The 20,378-nt window shown below is 44.6% G+C and overlaps 1 protein-coding gene across 1 annotated transcript in view; it reads right to left on the minus strand.

Moving 5' to 3' along the window:
• Positions 1–20,378, minus strand: part of LOC119393555 (atrial natriuretic peptide receptor 1) — a 215,530-nt gene that overhangs the window by 103,817 nt on the left and 91,335 nt on the right. The gene's annotated exons all lie outside the window — the stretch shown is intronic.

Below are 20,378 nucleotides of genomic sequence, written 5' to 3' on the forward strand. Positions count from 1 at the left end.
ACAACTCCTTCATATCATCTGCCCAACTAACTTTCTGCCTCCACAACTAATTAGCCGATTTGTTTAAGAAGAATCAATTACTTTGCACATGAGCGATTCATGGCATTGTAAAATTACAATTGCGAGCACTAGCGAAGCAATTCCCAGCAGCTTTATTACTGCAAACCACAGCTTACTAGGTACATGAATATGGAAATCTTTGCTTCGAGAAGAACGTTGCTTGATCTTATCGCGCGCCTAATAACCACAAAGACGCGTTTAATGCATTAGGAACGCATGTTAACGGCTCTTCTCATTAGTCTTCGCGCAGCCTAGACACGGTGCTTCATTTACCTTTTGATCCCATAGCACTCATATTTGCACACTATTTGCATAATGAACGCTGCTACAACGAGATGCAAGCGAGCGCAAACTCAGCCCATCTTTGCTTTGTACTGACAAGGTCACCCATGACGATCGGCGTTGTTGTACATGTCTCATTTGCATATCCATGGAAACCATTTAAGACGTTCATGCACACATAGCAAAGCTACATTAATAACCACTGTAACGTCTCAATGTTTATATAACACGACGCACATGTAGAGGCCACACTTGGGATACCGGCACATTGGTCTTAAGCGAGGAAACAAAATTTCGTATATGTTATCCTGCTCTGAGCAAGAAACGTCTAGTATCACTGCTTTATGTGGAGATGTTTAACAACTTAGTATATTCCTAGATTTATTCGCCTACACCTAACCTAATACGTGTTTTTCCCGCTCATTCCTATCGCATTTTATTTTGAAAAAAATCATATTGTGCGTAAAGTGCAACACTTAGTTTGATTGTCTTTCGTCGTCTCGAGCGAGATTTCCTGTGACATCTTATGCTAATCACTGCATCCAGTTCGTTCGCTCAGACTGAATATAGAATTGGTCTTGCCGAATGTCGTCCACAGCGTTGTCCTCAATAGACGCGCTCTCGTGTAAAAACCGTCGCATAATTGTATATACTCCTTATTTTTAAAGAGTGCGCAGTTCAGATATTGTAAATCGACACACGCGAACGGAAATGTTCAGCACCGTACGTAGTGATGAACTGTGGTAATTGATGCAAAGCACGTGTAACTTTGCCATTTGCATAATGTAATGGTGAGCACACTTATGATGTGCTTGTTATGCTTTGTGGATAAAGCGTGTTTATTCATGGTACTATACGCTCAGCGCTGTAGAGATTAAGTTTGTATAATACGCTTTTTAATTTGGATGATGTGATGAAAACTTATTTCGCTTATACCAGTTATGCCTTATTTTCCAATGCTACCCTATCGAAAATTGTCATACGACACATATGCCTCGTATGAATACATGTGAATCATATGTGTTCTCGCATGATTATACGAGATTATTCGATATGTGTCATACGTGTCATATGAGATTTTTCGACAGGGTTCGCATAAATTCGGGGTACTCTTCTTGAGAGCTGTTGCGCTTCACGCTAGAAACTGGCTTTTAGCTGGACTTCGTTGAAATTGTCGAGATTCTGATTAAATTAGAAATTACTGTTTTCTTTGCTTTATACTTCGTCAGTTCAACAAGTCGCTTGTTATTCTGGCAGAACTTGCGGCACACCGTCCTATCGAACACAATGACGCTGACTATTGAATTACTCGCTTATTGAATCGCCGTTTTTTAGAAATGAAAACGATGGCCGCTTCCCAATAAGTTAGTTGGAGCGGCCGAGAGAACTGACGAAAAAGAGAGAGAGGGAAAGAGGACAAAGGGTGGAAGAACTAATTTTGCACCGTATTCTCGCCATCTGCCGTAAAAGGCCGTCGACGAAGCTTACTGAAGACGCTGAACTGGAGGGGCCCCGCCGCTGTGCCACGAGTGTTAATCGAAATTTTCCTGCGAGGACGTTCGGCAAACTTTCTGACAGCCAAGCCGTTGCCGGAAGGCACCATCAAATTTGGCTGTCAGTACAATTTTGCGTGCAGAAGAGAGACGGCAAAGAGAATGAAAAGGTCATTACGCTTGACTTAATTCGAAGACGCTGGGGACAAAGCCGTCTAGACGTTATTCTGATGTCGAAGAACAACGCCGCATTTAAACTACGTCACTTGAAGCGGCAATAAGTCGTAGATAGCGTGCTGAAGAGAAGTATGTACCTGGACTTACGCGCAAGAAAGTTAAAATGATATCTGGTGTTTAACTTCCCAAAACCATCATATAATTATGAGGGACGCCGTAGTGGAGGGCTCCAGAAATATCGACACAACTGAGGTTCTTTAACGTGCACCTAATTCAAAGTAAACGGGCCTGAAACAATTTAGCCTCTACCGAAAATGCAGCCGCCGCGTCCGGGATTCGAACCCGTGACCTTCGGGTCATCAGGAGAATTCGTTTTCATTGAAAACAGCGTGACCGGTGCCATCGTTTCATTTACACATGTCGTAGAAGAACCGAAATCGTGCTCTCTGCCTGTTGGTTTTCGTCATGCCGCACTCGATGACGCTGGTGCAAAGTTCTAGAACTTGAAAAATTCATCCCCTTCATCTGTTGTCATATGAAAACCCCTTCTACAAATATATGTGTCCAGACAGCATTAGATTGCACAAGGTGGCCTGTTGCTTTGGGGCTCGAAAGTTATAGGGTTTGAAATTTATTTGCGTTACTTATCTTGCAGAAGCACAACACTACGTTATGACTGTCAAGGTTGAAGCTCAAAGTATGCCGTAGTTGATCCGGGAATACACACAGAATGCCCATTATTCACACCAGTCACACACGATACACACATTAATATATAAAAAAGTTCTTCACATCCAACAGAATGGGGAAATTATGGCTTTATTGCACTAGGGTCACTTATATACATACGTAGGATGCACTTAAGCATATGCATGTACTTGGACAAGTCAACTCTGTGAATTTATGGACAACGCCACTCAGTGGTAAATCTGGGGTGCTCAGCAAGGAACTTATGTCGCTAGGTGGTCGCGCCATAAAAAGCTTATTTTGTGTCAACGTGAAAAAATGATAAGAAAATACCTATCCCCAAATAAGACTGAAAACAATATTATGAAGAAATTCGTCTCTTCACTTAAAAATCATTCAATATAAACTTCGGACCTTATTTCTGAATACCAAAGTGTCCGTAAACAAGCGAAAACGCGTGACCATATGTGGTGGTTAAATATTCAGTATTTTCGCGCGGAATACATTCTTTATCTCGCCATACGGAACTTGGAACGCCGCCGGCTTTTTGCGAGCTCACACATAAAGCGCCTGAAATTTAAAGCATCTCGAGCTATCTGCGTCAATCAGAAGAAATTGAAAACTTCTTCGCGGTTCTCAGGCGGCGCATTTGAAATGCTCTTTCAGTCAAAAAAGAAAAAAAAAGCTGAAAAACGAAAATAGAAAAGGAATGTCAACGCCAATTCTAGAAGCGGGGGGAAGAAAATGACGAGCGGAACCCTCCCACCAATCTTCCCGACTCTGACAGCTCTGCCATAAAATGTGGGTTTTGCCAGCGTTGCGGGAGCGAGGCAGCTGCAGAGCTCAATCGCAGCAAGTGCGCCCGGAACTTTGCTCCGCGGTGGTGCCTTTGTTTTTTTTTTTTTTCAAGACTGCTTTTCGATCGTCTAATTACTTATTTAAGCCACTGCAACTTGGTATGTACTTAGGCGGTCCCCTTCGTGTGACTTTGTTCGTCTAACTTCACTTTCAGGCTGACAAATCAACGTCCGCAACAACACAAGAACGTTGTTTCTAAAGTTGAACATGTCAAAAGCGGTTAAAAACTAAAGCGATGTTGAAAGCGTGTGGCTTGTCATTCGAAGAATAGGGCACCCGTTTTTTTGTAGGTGAAATATGTGCGTGTATTAAAATTGTTATTGACGGAAGACGCTGTTCAAACGTTTCAGGTGAGTTTCTGCAGGAGGCAGGAATAATTCCATCAGAGAACATGGAAGCAGGTAAACATTCTAAAAAGACAGGGCGTGCAAACACGGACACAAGAAAGAAGTCAGGTCCGTGTTTGCACGCGCTGTCTTTTTAGAATGAATACTTACCAACTAGTTCAGCTCTCTGTTATTCTAAGCAGGTAAACATACCGGTGAAGTGATAATATAACGAACACTGTATATTTAAATACCTCCTTATGTGAATGCGGGTTCAGCATCTATTAACGTTACAATTCCTTTCCAGATACGCGAATGTCAAAGTACGAATAAGATACATGTTGCAATAGCAAGTTAACTTCAGGGAGGGGAGAAGTCGCATCTTTGCAGCGGAAATCTGCTTCGCTCATCATTAAAACGATCTGTAAAGATGACTCATCAGTAAAAACATTTTTTTTTCACTTCGCACCTTCATTCTTAAATTGCGCTGCAATTATGCCACGCGCGCTTATTTCCTTTATTTTATTGTGTTCGGGCTTCACCCAGAGAAATGTGTTACCACCACAAGTCGCAGGCCGCGCCGCAATGTTTGGAAACATCGCGATTGTCTTAGATTGTTCTGTTATATTATTCAGGTTGGACGTCGCAGAAGGATTGCTGTAGAAGGATTGCCGGCGAGGCAAATTACGCAGAAACGGGGGTGGGAACGCCCGACTGCCCACTAGCTTCACGTGATCCCCGCATGGAGTGTCCATTTTCTATGGAAGAACTAAACGCTGCGCTGGCTTTGTGTAGGCGTTCTTCAGCGCCGGGACCTGACGACATTACCTACCGTGCTCTCTGTCACCTAGGAGATCAAGCTCGGAAGGCATGATTGCTGCTATACAATGACTCCTGGAAGACTGGTATGGTTCCACCGGAATGGAAGTCAAGTCGCCTGATTACACTCCTTAAGGCTGGCAAGTCGCCTTTGGACGTTTCCTCCTACCGCCCGATTGCGCTCGCTAGTTGTGTGGGAAAAGATGATCCTCACGCGTCTGGAATGGTACTTAGAATACTAGGAAATCTATCCAGATGATATGACCGGGTTTAGACGTGGTCGCTCGTCAATAGACAATGTGGTTGACTTGGTGACATACGTCCAACACTAGAAGGCCTGCAAACGATTATCTGCTGCTCTGTCTCTAGACGTTAAAGGGGCTTGCGACAATGTGACCCACGAAGCCATCCTAAGCGCGTTAAAAGCAGTAGGACGTGGTGGCAAGGTCTGTATGTGGGTGCACAGCTACTTGCAGATGAGATCATTTGCAGAATGGCCCGACACCCGATTATTACGGTAGCCGAGGAGTCCCTCAATGCGGAGGGCTAAGCCCGACCTTGTTCAACCTGACGCTCATTAGACTAGCCGACAACCAGCCAAGCAGCGCACGACTTTCCATTTATGCTGACGACATCAGTATATGGACGTCGGCTGGGATGCGGCTTCAACTTCGCGCTCGACTGCAGAAGGCAGCCACAGTGACATCGCGCTACCTGCGTAATCAAGGACTCGAGATCGCAAGTGAAAAGTGTGCAGTCGTGGCATTCACCAGAAAGTCAATGTCCGCTTACGGCATATCAATTAACGGCCAATGTGTGTCATCCAGCAGGAGTCACAGGTTCTTGGGAGTCATAATCGACAGAGACCTGTCTTGGACACCTCACTTAAACTATGTGAAAAAGCGGCTGACTGCTATCTGTCACTTGTTCAAGTTCCTCACAGGAAAAACTTGGCGAGTGTCCATACATTTTATGTTACAGCTGTACTCTGTATTGTTTATTGGGTTCCTGCGATACAGCCTACCTGCAATATCGAATACTTGCAAAACTAACCTTTGTACGATACCAAGCATTCAAGCTCAGGCCCTTAGGATATGCCTTGGTTTACCACGCTGCACTTGAACCGATGAAACCATTGCTCAGGACTGCTCGATCACGACGCACATAACCGTTGAGACCATGCGCACTTACCTCAGGCAATATGACAGGAACCCTTCCCACCACCTGGCAAGCCTCGCTGCTGAAAGGCCCCGTATGACATTTAGTGCGACTGTCTATGCCAGTCGCCCATCGTTTACATCAGGGTATGCGCCTGCTGAGAAGCCGTTGTTTCCTCCGTGGCCCTTCCACAAGTACGCCTAACAATCCCAGGACTGCAGAAGAAATCAGCTTTACTCGCTCCAGCACTAAAACAATTGAGCCTAGTTTTCTTGTACGAAACCTATGGTAACCACGTGCACATCTACACCGATGGGTCGACCGCGGTGTCCAGTTCCGGCGGTGCGGTGGTGATACCAGCACAAGAGATAACACTACGACTCAAAATATCCCATGTAACTACATCTACGGCGGCAGAACTTACGACTCTGCGTTGTGCCCTAGAGTGCATCGATTCGGACAGACCGAGCAAATGGGCTGTTTTCTCCGACTCGAAACCGGCGTTACAGTGCCTGCAGTCAGCTCTCCGACGCGGATGCCACGAACAGTTTACGTACGAAATTCTCAAGAATTTATTACCGCGTCAAAGAAAAAGGCCACGAGGTTGACTTTCAGCAGCGTATCAACATGATACACAGTGTATCAACATTTTGCTTTTTTTCCTCCTCTTTTTACAAAGTTCATTGGTTTTTACTTGGAATTACCCATCACATGATGCACCCCACCCCTTATGTAACACCCCTAACGGGGCCTTTAAGGAAAATAAACTGAACTGAACTGAACTACCGGGTCATTGCGGGATCAGTGGCAATGTTTCCGCAGAGAATGCTGCTTGCACATCCCATAAAGAAGAGAACACCGTTCCGATTCCTCTTTCTAGGACAGACGCTGCAAGGCAGTTTCGTCACCTGGCACATAATCTCTGTTTGGCGGAGTGGAACATGCCAAGTATAAGACGTACGAGACTCCACCAAATAAACCCTACGCTGGAACTCCGACCTCCATCCGGACTTCCTCGACCTGAAGCTTCGCTTCTCTGTCGGCTTTGGTTGGGAATTGCCTTCACGAAGGCATACACAACATTAATTGGAGTCACCGACAGTGCGGCATGCGACGTCTGCAGCACTGAGGAAGACACCGATCATCTGCTATGCCGCTGCCATCGATTTGCCTCTGAAAGGCAAACTCTTTCTGATGCAATGCGACGATTGGACGACCGGCCGCTCTCCGTGCAAATGCTGCTGGAGCACCGTCCCCATCGCTCGTCGGCCCACAAGGCAGCTAAAGCAATTTCATGCTTTTTAAGGACTACGGGCCTTTTTGAACGCTTGTGAATATTGTACAGTGCCACCGCCACATATGTGTCAGCGCATTTATTGATCGTTTCCTTTGTTTTTTTTTCTCGCTTCGCCCTCTCTCTCTCTGTCTATCCCATCTTTCCCCTCCCCTTCCCTTTCCCCCGGAGTAGGGTAGCCAACCGGACTGCTGTCTGGTTAACCTCCCTGCCTTCTCCCTTTTGTATTCCTTCCTTCCTTCTGTTAAGATTACGCACAGGACGCGAGTAGTCAAGTTTATCCGGGAGCTTACGCGAGCACCAGCGCTACTGCTTGAAGGTTCGATCACTGATGTATAAAAGACGACGCGTTCCGCCGACGATCAGATTACCGACGGCCGACGACTGGGATCGCCGCTATCACTGTACATGCAGCATTTGTTGTTTTCTTTTCTTGAGCACAAGTTCGCCCTGTAAAGAGAATTCAATTTCACCGGCTTGAGTTTCGCGTCCTTCGCCGTCACAGCCAGTATGCAATAAAGCACGTCAACACTTCAGGAAAGCAACATGAGCCAAATGCTGAAGCCGGAAAAAAGCACCAGCGTTGGCATGACCACAACTGCAGGCGTCTTATATCACAGGAAAAGCGCTATAGGCTCGCTCACAGCTTGAATCACCGCCGCTGTTGACAGCGATCTTCGGAGAAGCCAACCGTTCTTCGTGGCGTTTTCTCATGGGACTTAATCGGCAACTTTACATTGGTCTCGTTGAATGCCGCGCCGTAAAAATATATCGGAGGCCTATTTCCTCCGCTACAGGAAGATGTCGCCGCATGCTTCTTTTCAAGGTGTGCACTAAACCACCCGCGGTATTTCGCACACGTTTTTTCGCTACGTTGCCTGGATGGACCGTTATCATTCCCGTTTTACCTTTTTCCAACAGCCTCTTTGGTAAGAGTTCGGTAATACCCATTTCGAATGCAGTTTCTTCAGAGGTCTTGGAGAGCGGTTCTATCAGAAGTTGTGCTACAGTCTCACGATCTGCAAAACAATGGTTTATTTGTCTCTTCCACTGTGCATAAGGTATAAAACTACTCACTTGAGTCTCGACGGAGACAGATCGATGAGCATAAGCGCTGTTGCGAAAGCACGGGTCTTTGCACAAGGCCATCATTTCGCGAGAATAACTCGCGGGGAACATAACTTCGGCTCAAGAATTTTCGGTTCTTCAAATAAGAATAATTAATCTCAGGATGCGTATACACAAACTTATTTCACTATGATGTTTGGACGTTCGAACCCTGCTTGATTTTCTTTAAAACAATATCCGGTGTTTTATTATCACAATTTGTTTGTGTCGAAACCTGGTTTCATTATTCCATCGTATCTTCGATGTCACGGTTACCCATATAACTGAAAGCAACGGCTTATCATACTTCTAGGTTGTCAATTCTCCTAAATTTACACTGTGTTACATAAATTTGTCAGTGCTTTACACAAGTACCGTTATTCACTTGCATTGTTCAACAGCGATTTATTTAAGCTTTCTCTTCCCACTATGCCATGATTTGTCAGCCTATTCACACACTTGCTTCCTCATCGTGGCACGAAGCTTTCTTTGTTACTATCAACTACATATAGTGCTTGTTTGTTACAAGCGGCCTCGTCTTTTTCGGTACCACATGCATTACCGCTTTTTTAAAACTATATATGCCCAAACTCAGAAAAAACGACAAATCAAATATTTTTTTTTTTCGCAAAAAGTGTACTTCTACCCTCAAAAGAAAGTTCTTTCTTTACTGCTAGATGAACGCAACACTGTTTTTCAAGCCGTACTATACATGGAGGACACTGGGCATTAAGGGTGCTATGCGCGGGTGTGGCAAGCCTTGAAACATTTCACATGCACACCGACATTGCACCTCTGCCTTTCCATGACGCATTTCATACAAAGCACGCGTTTGCACGGAGATAACGGTCGGCACGTGGCAGCATGAAAAGCAAGCAATGTCTATAGGCTTGCACACGTTGAGAATCAGGCCTGCTTGGTGTGCTGTAGGTGGCGCTAGTCATCAGCTAAAGAAATAGCGATGTTAGAGTGCATCAAAGAAGCGTCCTATATGTATGACACTGGGCATATATGGGTTAAACTAACCCAGGCCACATATCTTCGCGCGAACATCTGATCGTTAGGTCAATATACTTGTGAAGGCAGTGTGCTTTACAATGTATACCTCGCGCCTGTGTCCTTAGAATACCTTTAAGTCGAGATAAAAACCCCGAAAAGTCGAAAGGTCAGCAAAAAGCACAACCTTGAGCCTTACCATTTTGTTGTGTACAGATAAGATGGACAATGTAGTCCAACCTATTGGAATTCGCAAGTACGCTCAGCGCTTGCTCGAGAATTGCGTTAGGGAATCCTAACTTGATATTATGCAGGTTGCGCTCGAGGAGAGAAGAAAAAAAAGAAACCTTCGACCGACATATCCCTAGACGATTCCATTACGCTGCGAGAGTCACTGCGGCGGCGTGCACACCCATCATATCGCAGCCCACAGCAGTGCATGTGCGGCGCGTTCTAGTTTGCTTCTGGGAAACGCCCAATGCTCGTGAAACTACCCCACCCCTTTTTTGTCTTTTTGTCGTACTTTAAGAATTCGCTTCGATGTTTTATTTCTCTGCACCGCAACACTCTGTAGACTCTAAAGTTATTATTCAGCGCTGAAGTTCTCGAACACCTAGCATCGGAGCGAAGTGATATAGCGCACGTGGTTTCAAAGCAATGTTCTCAGAGAAGATGCGCAATATTTTTTTTGTTAAATGCAAGGGGACAGCGCTCTTTCTGCACATGTGGAAATGTGCATTGGAGTAATTCAAATTTAAGATGAGGTTTGATTCAGCATTTTCAGCCTTTGCCACTCTCCGCAGGATACATAAACTAAGCATTCGTACATTGTTCTTCAGGCTCCAGGAAATCATTGAAAAACAAAGCGTTGTACAACAAACTCAGTTAGGGGCTAATAGAAAAAAAAAACTGCATACAGTCGACCATATTTAATACCCCATTGCTGCCGAACCATGACGCGCGCTGGCGTAACTTCTTTCCCCCATGCCATCCCTCCCTGTCTAGCTTCCAGTGCGCTCGTCGGCACGAGAAAAGAGAGAAAGCGCTGGGAGCGTGCGCCAAACCCCCGTAACTCCGCTGATTCTTGACGGATTCGAGAAATTTTTGCGGCAATCGATTCGGGAGGCAGTACACTCCGATACTGAGGCCATTAGATCATTACTTGGAAAAGTGGTTCATGACCCCTTTAAATATGTTGTAAAGCATATGATATAGCCGGTATTGTTTGGAATGGCTGTCGAATAAATGGCGAGTTCTGAAGACACTCACCAAATAACTCGTGATGTCCCAATAGCACGCTTTCAAGTTTGATTGCACGTATCAGACTTCGCTGGTATCAGATTTTTAAAACAGTACAAAAGGTCTGCAAAGCAAACGTCCAAAGGAATACGGAAGCCACATATTTTTCACTTCTGTTACTTTCATTCGGCCGTCATCTTGTCTACATGAATATTAACTCTCGCCTGTCACCACACTGCGAGCCACTGTATACACGTCGGCGATTTTCTATACGTACGGTCGATCAGGCCAGCGTTTTTCAGCTGGGCAGCGGCACACCCACGCTGAAAGCGCCATGGACGCTGCACTACTCGTACGATAGTACCGGCGCTCCATTCCAGCGGGGACAGGACCGCACGTCGTCGATTTGCTCTCCGCGCCCACTTAGTGGGCGTCGGTATTTCGCTCGACAGGTTGAGGAGACAGCGCGGACGCCCATCGGTTCTCGTTGTACTCTGTCTGTCTGTGTTTCGGTGGCGAGTCTGTCTGCGGTGTGTGCCACATCGTGAGGTGTGTTCGTGTGTCGGAGCTCTGTTGTGGCGGTCACATTTTTTCAGTGGCAAAGAAAGAAAAGAAGCTCTGCGCGCCACTGGAGCGGCACCATTGTGCGGTCGGCGCCGGACTGGAGAAAAGAAGTAGGTCGATCGCCCTCGTCCAGGTGACTGATTTGATCCCGTTCCTGAACCGTGGAAACGAGCAACGGGGCCACCCACGATGGCGACAGATAATTAAATCAAGCAATACACACTGGACGCCGTTTTACAGAGTAATGCAAAAAAGTCCAGTTTCGCCGCAAGGGCGAAGCAATGAATGCGATAGCAAGAAACTAATGCTTTACGAAGTGACGCTCGCCAATGGATACTTTCAGTTTGAACAGCGCTCCTGTTGCAAAGGCGGCCAAAGCAGCGAAAGAAACTAGCGTGCTTCAAGTGTCGAGCTGTCACACTTGATAGTTCGCGCTCATCTTCTGTTTGTTCGTTTAGCGGCGTCCCTTGAGCTCGAGTGACTTTCGTACGCTCCGTAACATGAGCGCGGACATCCCGGTGAAAGCTTGAAACATCCCTCTTCCCGTCACCATGAGAAAAACGCGCGAGCAGACAGCGGAAGGGCAAGGTTCTCCCTACGAAAATATAAGAAGCCAGCGAGCTCGCCGACGGCTTTTAAATGCGCCCGTCGCGCTCCTAGCGCCATCTCGCTGGTAATGAAGAAACGCTTATAAGCGCCTGCCGCCTCTGAGTCCGTCCAGCGGTAAAAGGTGTGTATATAACGCTCGCCGTCAGCTACGTGGACGATCTGCGTTTCGTGGCGTACACTCTTAAAAAAAAGGGTGTCTGTACTGACTACCTTTGGGTGGTAATCGCCTCGCTACACATATGATGACCTTTTGGGGTGTCAAACGACTCCCTTCGTTCTTCAGACCAACGACTCCCTTCTTCACAATTTGGGGTGTCAAACGACTCCCTTCGTTCTTCAGACCAACGACTCCCTTCTTCACAAGCAGAGAGTCTACGTTACTCCCAACGCAGGAGTCTACATGACTACCTTTTATTTCCCGCTAGTACCTCTAGGTAGTCAGGGTGACCCCTTTGCCATGGTAACGCTGACCCCCACTGGAGCGTTCCTTTGACTCCGTTGTCCTTAAGGACAGTGGTGTACATGACTCCCCTGGCAAGAGTCAGTGTGACCACTTCGTGGTACTCAATGAGACACTCTGCAACAAATAATGCGTTTATTTTTCTTCTTGGTCGATATTGATGAAACTTGCTGAGTTTAGGTTTACTTATGTGGCGATTTCAAATATGCAATTATCTGGAAGAAAACGCAGTTTTTACACATAAAAATTTCATGTGTCTTGATGAGCAAGCCTTTCCAAACTTGGAGTTACAAAGTAAATCGACATATCGCTATAGTTAGGGGATAAAAACTGTATGCAATAGTTTTAAAGGAGTTTACTGCACTGTTCTGGCAAAGGAGTTTACTGCGCTGTTCTGGCATAATGTTCATGAACCCACTAGCCCACATACGAACTCGCGTTTTAAACCCATTTGAGTTAAAAGTTACGTAATATTGAACTCTCGTGAGCGAATCACCAGCTAGACATACACTTACTGGTCAATGTTCAGCATACTATGACTATTGTTAAGTGGGTTTAGGACATGCATTCTGGTTATGTTGCATACAGTTCCCATTTCATATTATTGTGATATGCTTACTTTGTAACTCGTGCAGGCCTAACATGGCACATGAAATGTTTGATATACTTAACACGACATATAATAGTAGAAAAATATTTGCATTTTCAAAATCAGCGTACAAATACACATAAACTAAACAAGTTTTATAGAGATTGATCAAGAATTTCAAAAGAACTTCAAATCAGAGCGAACACCATTAGGGTTTTTATCTGACAATCGACGAAAGTTGGTGCCGCTACCTCTTGTTACTCAACAAGGCACTTCCACCGGGTTTACTCAAACAGGAACACTGTGGTGGATGCATGACAGCCGCAACAAGTTTTTGTAGCAACTTTACAGTGCTGCATTCGATTCCTCTGGGGGAAATAAATACTACTCGAAGTTTATATAGATGAGTCTCAGAACAATTTCCGCTCGCGTAAAACAACAAAAAATGTTGATTCTAGAAGAAAGTAAGCCATGCAACACGGAAACAGAAGAGATGCGGACAGCTCAAACGCTAGCGTTTGGTTTGTCTGTGTCTTCTCTTTCACGTCTGCATGCCTTCATCCTATAAACAAACTGAAATTTCTGCGATTCGTAAAATTATTCTTTGAATCGGTTTTAAACACTTCATGCCATTTCATACATGTTCACATTGTAATGACAACCTACTGTTTTATCAGTAAGCACCTAAACTATAGGCACAACATCCTGCGAATAATGCGTAGTCCTTAGCCACGTCACCACAATTGTTAAGCATATATATATATATATATATATATATATATATATATATATATATATATATATATATATATATATATATATATATATATATATATATATATATATATATATATATATCTGTGTGTGTGTGTTTGACATTTTTGAGCGCGCAAAACAACAGGGACGAAAAACGACGCGGACACAGCGCTGACTTCCAACATATGCTTTATTTTCTACAGTGGTACATATATATATATAGACAACAAAAACCAACGCACGCAGGTGCATTGTACAGGAAGGCTTCATGTAAAACCACAAATAAGTATGCATGATAAGCAATCACACAACCTGATACCGGATTTTTTTCTTCTTTAAGAGATCAAGCGGTCATTCCTGACTACCACTATCGTCTAGTCACCCTGTGGGCCTTGCTTAGAAAGTCTAGTTCTTTTTGGATAGGTCAATTGAAGGTGCACTAATGCACATGTCTCCCAAACTTGCAATCTTCGCCGCTTCAATTATCTCGCGTGTTGTTTGTGCCTGGCTCCTTCCTGTCGCAGTGCACTGCGAATACATGTGATCGCACCCACACTTCCTGCAGTGGAAAGCCACATGTCCCACACCTCCAGTTCGCACGTTATTTGCGTGCTCACGCAGCCTGTCATTGGCACACCGTCCCGTCTGCCCTATGTATTTCTTGCCACAGGACAGCAGTAACTCAAACGATGTTGTTCTCACATTTAACAAAGCTTTCTTTGTGCTTTTTTTGGCACCTGGGTTTTTCAGAACCACTGTAGGAGGCCTTGCACAGATTATAAAGCTTGTTTGGTGCTGAAAGGACGACTCTTACGTTGGCGTTGTTTCCTATCTTTTTCAGCCTATGTGAGACATCGTGAAGGTACGGTATGACGGCGCATTTCTGCTTGACAGGCTCCGTTTCTGGTGAAGCCTGCTCCTCACCCTCGCGAGCATGTTTGACAGTCTTGAGAAGACCCTCCGCCACAGATGTGACGACATACTGAGGAAACCCCGCCTTTTTCAGGCAGTCAGCTTGCGCCTGGAAACTACACGAACACTTGTGAGGACATGAGCGGCGAAGCGCATTCATTAGGGTTAATTTTGCAATACCCCTTTTAACTAGCTTGGAGTGGCCCGAAGAAAACGGCAGAAGCGGCTTATTGGCCCTAGGCTCGTACGACCAGCAGACCTGGTCTCGCTCAAAGAACATTCGTAAGTCAAGAAAACGCAAGGCGTTGTTTTGCGGCATTTCATGCGTGACTGCGAGCGGTTGCAGGAAACGCGTGAACAGATCAAGTACGTTTGAAGAATCATTGCCAAATTCGCCTGGACTTGATTCTAGAAAGACAACGTAGTCGTCTACATATCTAAACACCTTCTTTACATTTGTGCCTGTTAGCTCTGTTTCTAGTTTCTAGTAACAGGCACAAATGTAAAGAAGGTGTTTAGATATGTAGACGACTACGTTGTCTTTCTAGAATCAAGTCCAGGCGAATTTGGCAATGATTCTTCAAACGTACTTGATCTGTTCACGCGTTTCCTGCAACCGCTCGCAGTCACGCATGAAATGCCGCAAAACAACGCCTTGCGTTTTCTTGACTTACGAATGTTCTTTGAGCGAGACCAGGTCTGCTGGTCGTACGAGCCTAGGGCCAATAAGCCGCTTCTGCCGTTTTCTTCGGGCCACTCCAAGCTAGTTAAAAGGGGTATTGCAAAATTAACCCTAATGAATGCGCTTCGCCGCTCATGTCCTCACAAGTGTTCGTGTAGTTTCCAGGCGCAAGCTGACTGCCTGAAAAGGCGGGGTTTCCTCAGTATGTCGTCACATCTGTGGCGGAGGGTCTTCTCAAGACTGTCAAACATGCTCGCGAGGGTGAGGAGCAGGCTTCACCAGAAACGGAGCCTGTCAAGCAGAAATGCGCCGTCATACCGTACCTTCACGATGTCTCACATAGGCTGAAAAAGATAGGAAACAACGCCAACGTAAGAGTCGTCCTTTCAGCACCAAACAAGCTTTATAATCTGTGCAAGGCCTCCTGCAGTGGTTCTGAAAAACCCAGGTGCCAAAAAAAGCACAAAGAAAGCTTTGTTAAATGTGAGAACAACATCGTTTATGAGTTACTGCTGTCCTGTGGCAAGAAATACATAGGGCAGACGGGACGGTGTGCCAATGACAGGCTGCGTGAGCACGCAAATAACGTGCGAACTGGAGGTGTGGGACATTTGGCTTTCCACTGCAGGAAGTGTGGGTGCGATCCCATGTATTCGCAGTGCACTGCGACAGGAAGGAGCCAGGCACAAACACGTGAGATAATTGAAGCGGCGAAGATTGCAAGTTTGGGAGACATGTGCATTAGTGCACCTTCAATTGACCTATCCAAAAGAACTAGACTTTCTAAGCAAGGCCCACGGGGTGACTAGACGATAGTGGTAGTCAGGAATGACCGCTTGATCTCTTAAAGAAGAAAAAAATCCGGTATCAGGTTGTTTGATTGCTTATCATGCATACTTATTTGTGGTTTTACATGAAGCCTTCCTGTACAATGCGCCTGCGTGCGTTGCTTTTTGTTGTCTATATATATGTACCACTGTAGAAAATAAAGCATATGTTGGAAGTCAGTGCTGTGTCTGCGTCGTTTTTCGTCCCTGTTCTTTGGCGCGCTCAAAAAGTCAAACATGAATTACCAACTTGCCGATGCCTACGCTCTCTCAATATATATATATATATATGTGTGTGTGTGTGTGTGTGTGTGTGTGTGTGTGTGTGTGTGTGTGTGTGTGTGTGTGTGTGTGTCATTCCATGCCAAGTGTCCCAGACGTGGCGCTCGCACATCACAGATTTTGCTGATAAAATTTGTGCCTTTTTCCTGTGCCACATGGAGTATTGTGGCAAAACACTTTCGGTCGAAAAAAAATTTTGACAATCATGGCACCCCCTCGAAATTCGCTTCTATTTATTAAACTGTACCTAATAGAAAAATGTGTATAAAATCTATTTTTGTGTGTTGAGCTACGAAACCGCACTTGCGCTATCACAGAGGTTCTGTTTAGTTGTCCCATTCATTATTTCCGATTTTTTTTGTGTTTCACTACCAGCTACGTAGCTTCAAAAACTACAAAAATCTTCAATGTTCGTGAATTTTTCTTGAGCTATTTGCAACTCAACCTAACCAATATTAATCATAGCCTGATTTCCAGGAAAGTGTATTTTAGTACAGAAATGTTTAGGGGTAAAATAGACTTCAAATCTTTCCGAAAAAATTGTGATATTTGAGAAAATGTACGATTTGTCACATGTTTGACCGTATTTTTCATACTGATGCGGTCAAAGTAAAAATCCTCGTCATGTGGCGTTTGATAGAAGACTTCATCGTTAAGTAACGAAGAAAGTCTAATCAAATCATTTTTTTTGTTTTAAGGAAGAAAATAATTTTGAATTTGGCCCTCCGATCGCGCAGTGCATTTCATTTTGCTGCCACTTCGCCGCAAAGCACGTGGTCGCCCTTACAGCTGACACTCGTCACAGGCAGCGGCCAGATGCGAGATATATGTCAGCGGCTCGTGAGTGGTCGAAAGTCTTGTCGCGCTGTCAGGGCGACGAGTAATGAATTTGCGTTACAATGAGCATTTGCTAGGCGGGCCCAATGGGAAATATGGACGCCCGAGAGCAGCATGTGGAGTTGTTGGCACAATGTCCTAGAGGGACGTCTGCACAACTAGCATGCACATACTAAAAGAAATAATGCACACTGTACACACTTCTTTCTCAGGGTATACATGTTGTACAGACGGCCTCTAGCACAATGCGCCAACGACGCCATAGGCTGCTCTCGGGCGTCCATACTTCCCATTGGGCCCGCCAAGCAAGCTCACATTGTAACGCGAATTCATTACTCGTCGCCCTGACATCAACGTGACAAGACTTTCGACCACTCACGAGCCACTGACATACATCTCGCATCTGGCCGCTTGCCTGTGACGAGTGTCAGCTGCAAGGACTACCACGTGCTTTGCGGCGAAGTGGCAACAAAATGAAATGCACTGCGCGTTCGGAGGGCCAAATTCAAAAATTATTTTCTTCCTTAAAAGAAAAAAATGATTTGATAAGACTTTTTTCATTACTTAACGATGAAGTCTTTTATCAAACGCCGCATTACGAGGATTTTTACTTTGACCACATCAGTATGAAAAATATGGTCAAACATGCAACAAATCGTACATTTTCTCTAATTTCACAATTTTTTTTCGGAAAGATCTGAAGTCTATTTTACCCCTAAACATTTCTGTACTAAAATACACTTTCCTGGAAATCAGGCTATTATTAATATTGGTTAGGGTGAGTTCCAGATAGCTCAAGAAAAATTCACGAACTTTGAAGATTTTTGTAGTTTTTGAAGCTACGTAGCTGGTAGTGAAACACAAAAATTCGGAAATAATGAATGGGACAACTAAACAGAACCTCTGCGATAGCGCAAGCGCAGTTTAGAAGCTCAACAGACAAAAGTAGATTTTATACACATTTTCTATTAGGTACAGTTTAATAAATAGAAGCGAAATTCGAGGGGGTGCCAGGACCGTCAAAAATTTTTTCAAGCAAGAATGTTTTGCCACAATACTCCATGTGGCACAGGAAAAAGGCACAAATTTTATCAGCAAAAGCTGCGATGTGCGAGCGCCACGTCTGGGACACTTGGCATGGAATGACCCTTAAATATAAGAGCTACAGAAAGATCACGAAGGTCCTGATACTGTAGGAAGGCATTTGACACACGACGTACGTTTTAGCACTATGCTAATGCTAAAACGTACGTCGTGTGTCAAGTACCTTATATATATAAGGTATGATATATATAAAATATATATATTTAGCGGTGGTATGGAGAGTTCTGTACAGAACTGAAATACAGAAACACCGTCCAGAAATACAGCGAGACACATTACTGTCAGAATGAGTGAGATATGAAAAGCAATAGTTTCGCTAACATCGTTCATTACTGTCAAATGCGGCAATATACTAGACCTGGCATAAACATTAGCATAGCCAGCAGTCAGTTTTTATGAATAGGAATCAATGGCCAGCCATCAAGCACTTCTTTGCGACATCCATTACATATTTTATGTGGCATACAGCGCAAAACATGCAACATGTGTAGTTCTCATGTAGTACAGGATTCTCATGTAGTCATCTGAGATACAGGACCCCAATAGGTGACACAGCTTGCGTGCATGAGCTTGGCAGTGTCGTGTTCCCAGACCATGTCAGGGTCAGGTGGCATTCTGGCGAAAAGGACAGCAGGTTGCACTGATTCGAGACCACTCACGGCCAGACCTTAAGCGTGGCTATTCCGAATTCTTGGACACGTCTTGACTACCTCGAGACACGAAGTTTCCAAGGAGGCTTCCTGGTCAAATGCAGCTGTAGAGCTTCAATGTGCAGTCTTGAAGCAACCTGAAATAGTCAAGTGCACAAAAATAAACACATGATGACAGACAGATTGATCACCTTTTAATCTGACAAGGGCAGCGCTCACACACCAGATTCCATGAAGTGTCATGGCAATGAACAAAACCAGGGATACTCATTAACTTTGCTGTACTTTGAGGGTCTGTTACTCCCTTAGCCAGCTGCAACTGTTTCCGCTGCATGACCTCCGTACAATTAGAAGGATGTTTTTTTAGAGAACGCATATTTCTTATCAAAATTGTATAATAGTCATGCTCAAGATGTTTTCGCGCACACACTCTATGTCAAGAAGGAAATAGTTTTGCTGCAACTAAAACGGCAATGAAGAGATTAATTAACAAAAACTCATTAATTAACTTTTAATTCCTGACCTGGAGGTAGTTGTTTATATTAGAAAGTTGTATCGCGTGCCAATTTATGGCATACACATTTTTTTTAATCGCGAAAGTTACACGTAATTCGTGATATTCATCCTTGAATTTCAAGGACGAAATCGGAACTGATAGCGCCTGACGTGCAGGAAACGTCGCTTCTCTGTTACGTAAGCTCGGAGCTACACGTGAAAAGAAGGTGATGATAGTTTAATGAAGGTGGGCCGAAGCAGAATGTGATCAGGAAAATTTGCAAGCATTCAGAAATACACAAGTAACAGCTTATTATTTGGGTGCGATGTGTGGTACTTATCTGTAAACATAGAAAGAAAAGGTGATATTACTGCCGTTTCGGATGCGCGCATCTCGAAAGAAACAAATGAGCACCAAACGCCACATGCAAAGGTAAGGCGATCCGCTGACGCAAGTTAGATGACTTGCCAGTTTTCACGAAAAGGTACGACCACGACGCGCCTTCATTCAAATTTCGTCACTCCCTTGTCGCGGGCAGCTCCGGTCTGACGTAACAGAAAAACCGCGTTTTCTGTGTGCCGGACACGATCAGTTTTGATTTAGCCCTTAAAATTTCACAATAAATATCTCGAGTTACGTAAAACTTTCATGATTTCTGAAAAATGGGTATACCATAAAGCGGCACGCACTACAAATTTCTAATATAAACAACTGCCCTCAAGTCAATAAATAAAAATTAGTTAACGGGTTTTTGTTAATTAGTCCCGTCAACGCATTTTTTGTTGCGGCAGAATATTTCCGCCTCGAACTGGAGCGTGACTGTCATAGAGTTTTTTTATAAAAGATATGCACTGTCTGAAAAAAAATCACCCTGTATAGCATGGCAGCAGTATTTTAATAATAATAATAATTGTTGGGGTTTGACGTCCCAAAACCACGATAAGATTATGAGAGACGCCGTAGTGGAGGGCTTCGGAAGTTTCGACCACCTGGAGTTCTTTAACGTGCACCTAAATCTAAGCACACGGGTCTAAACCATTTTCGCCTCCATCGAAAATGCGGCCGCGGCGGCCAGGATTCGATCCCGCAACCTGCGGGTCAGCAGTAGAGCACC

The sequence above is a fragment of the Rhipicephalus sanguineus genome, chromosome 5 (genome assembly GCF_013339695.2).
Source record: "Rhipicephalus sanguineus isolate Rsan-2018 chromosome 5, BIME_Rsan_1.4, whole genome shotgun sequence".
Classification (NCBI taxonomy): domain Eukaryota; kingdom Metazoa; phylum Arthropoda; class Arachnida; order Ixodida; family Ixodidae; genus Rhipicephalus; species Rhipicephalus sanguineus.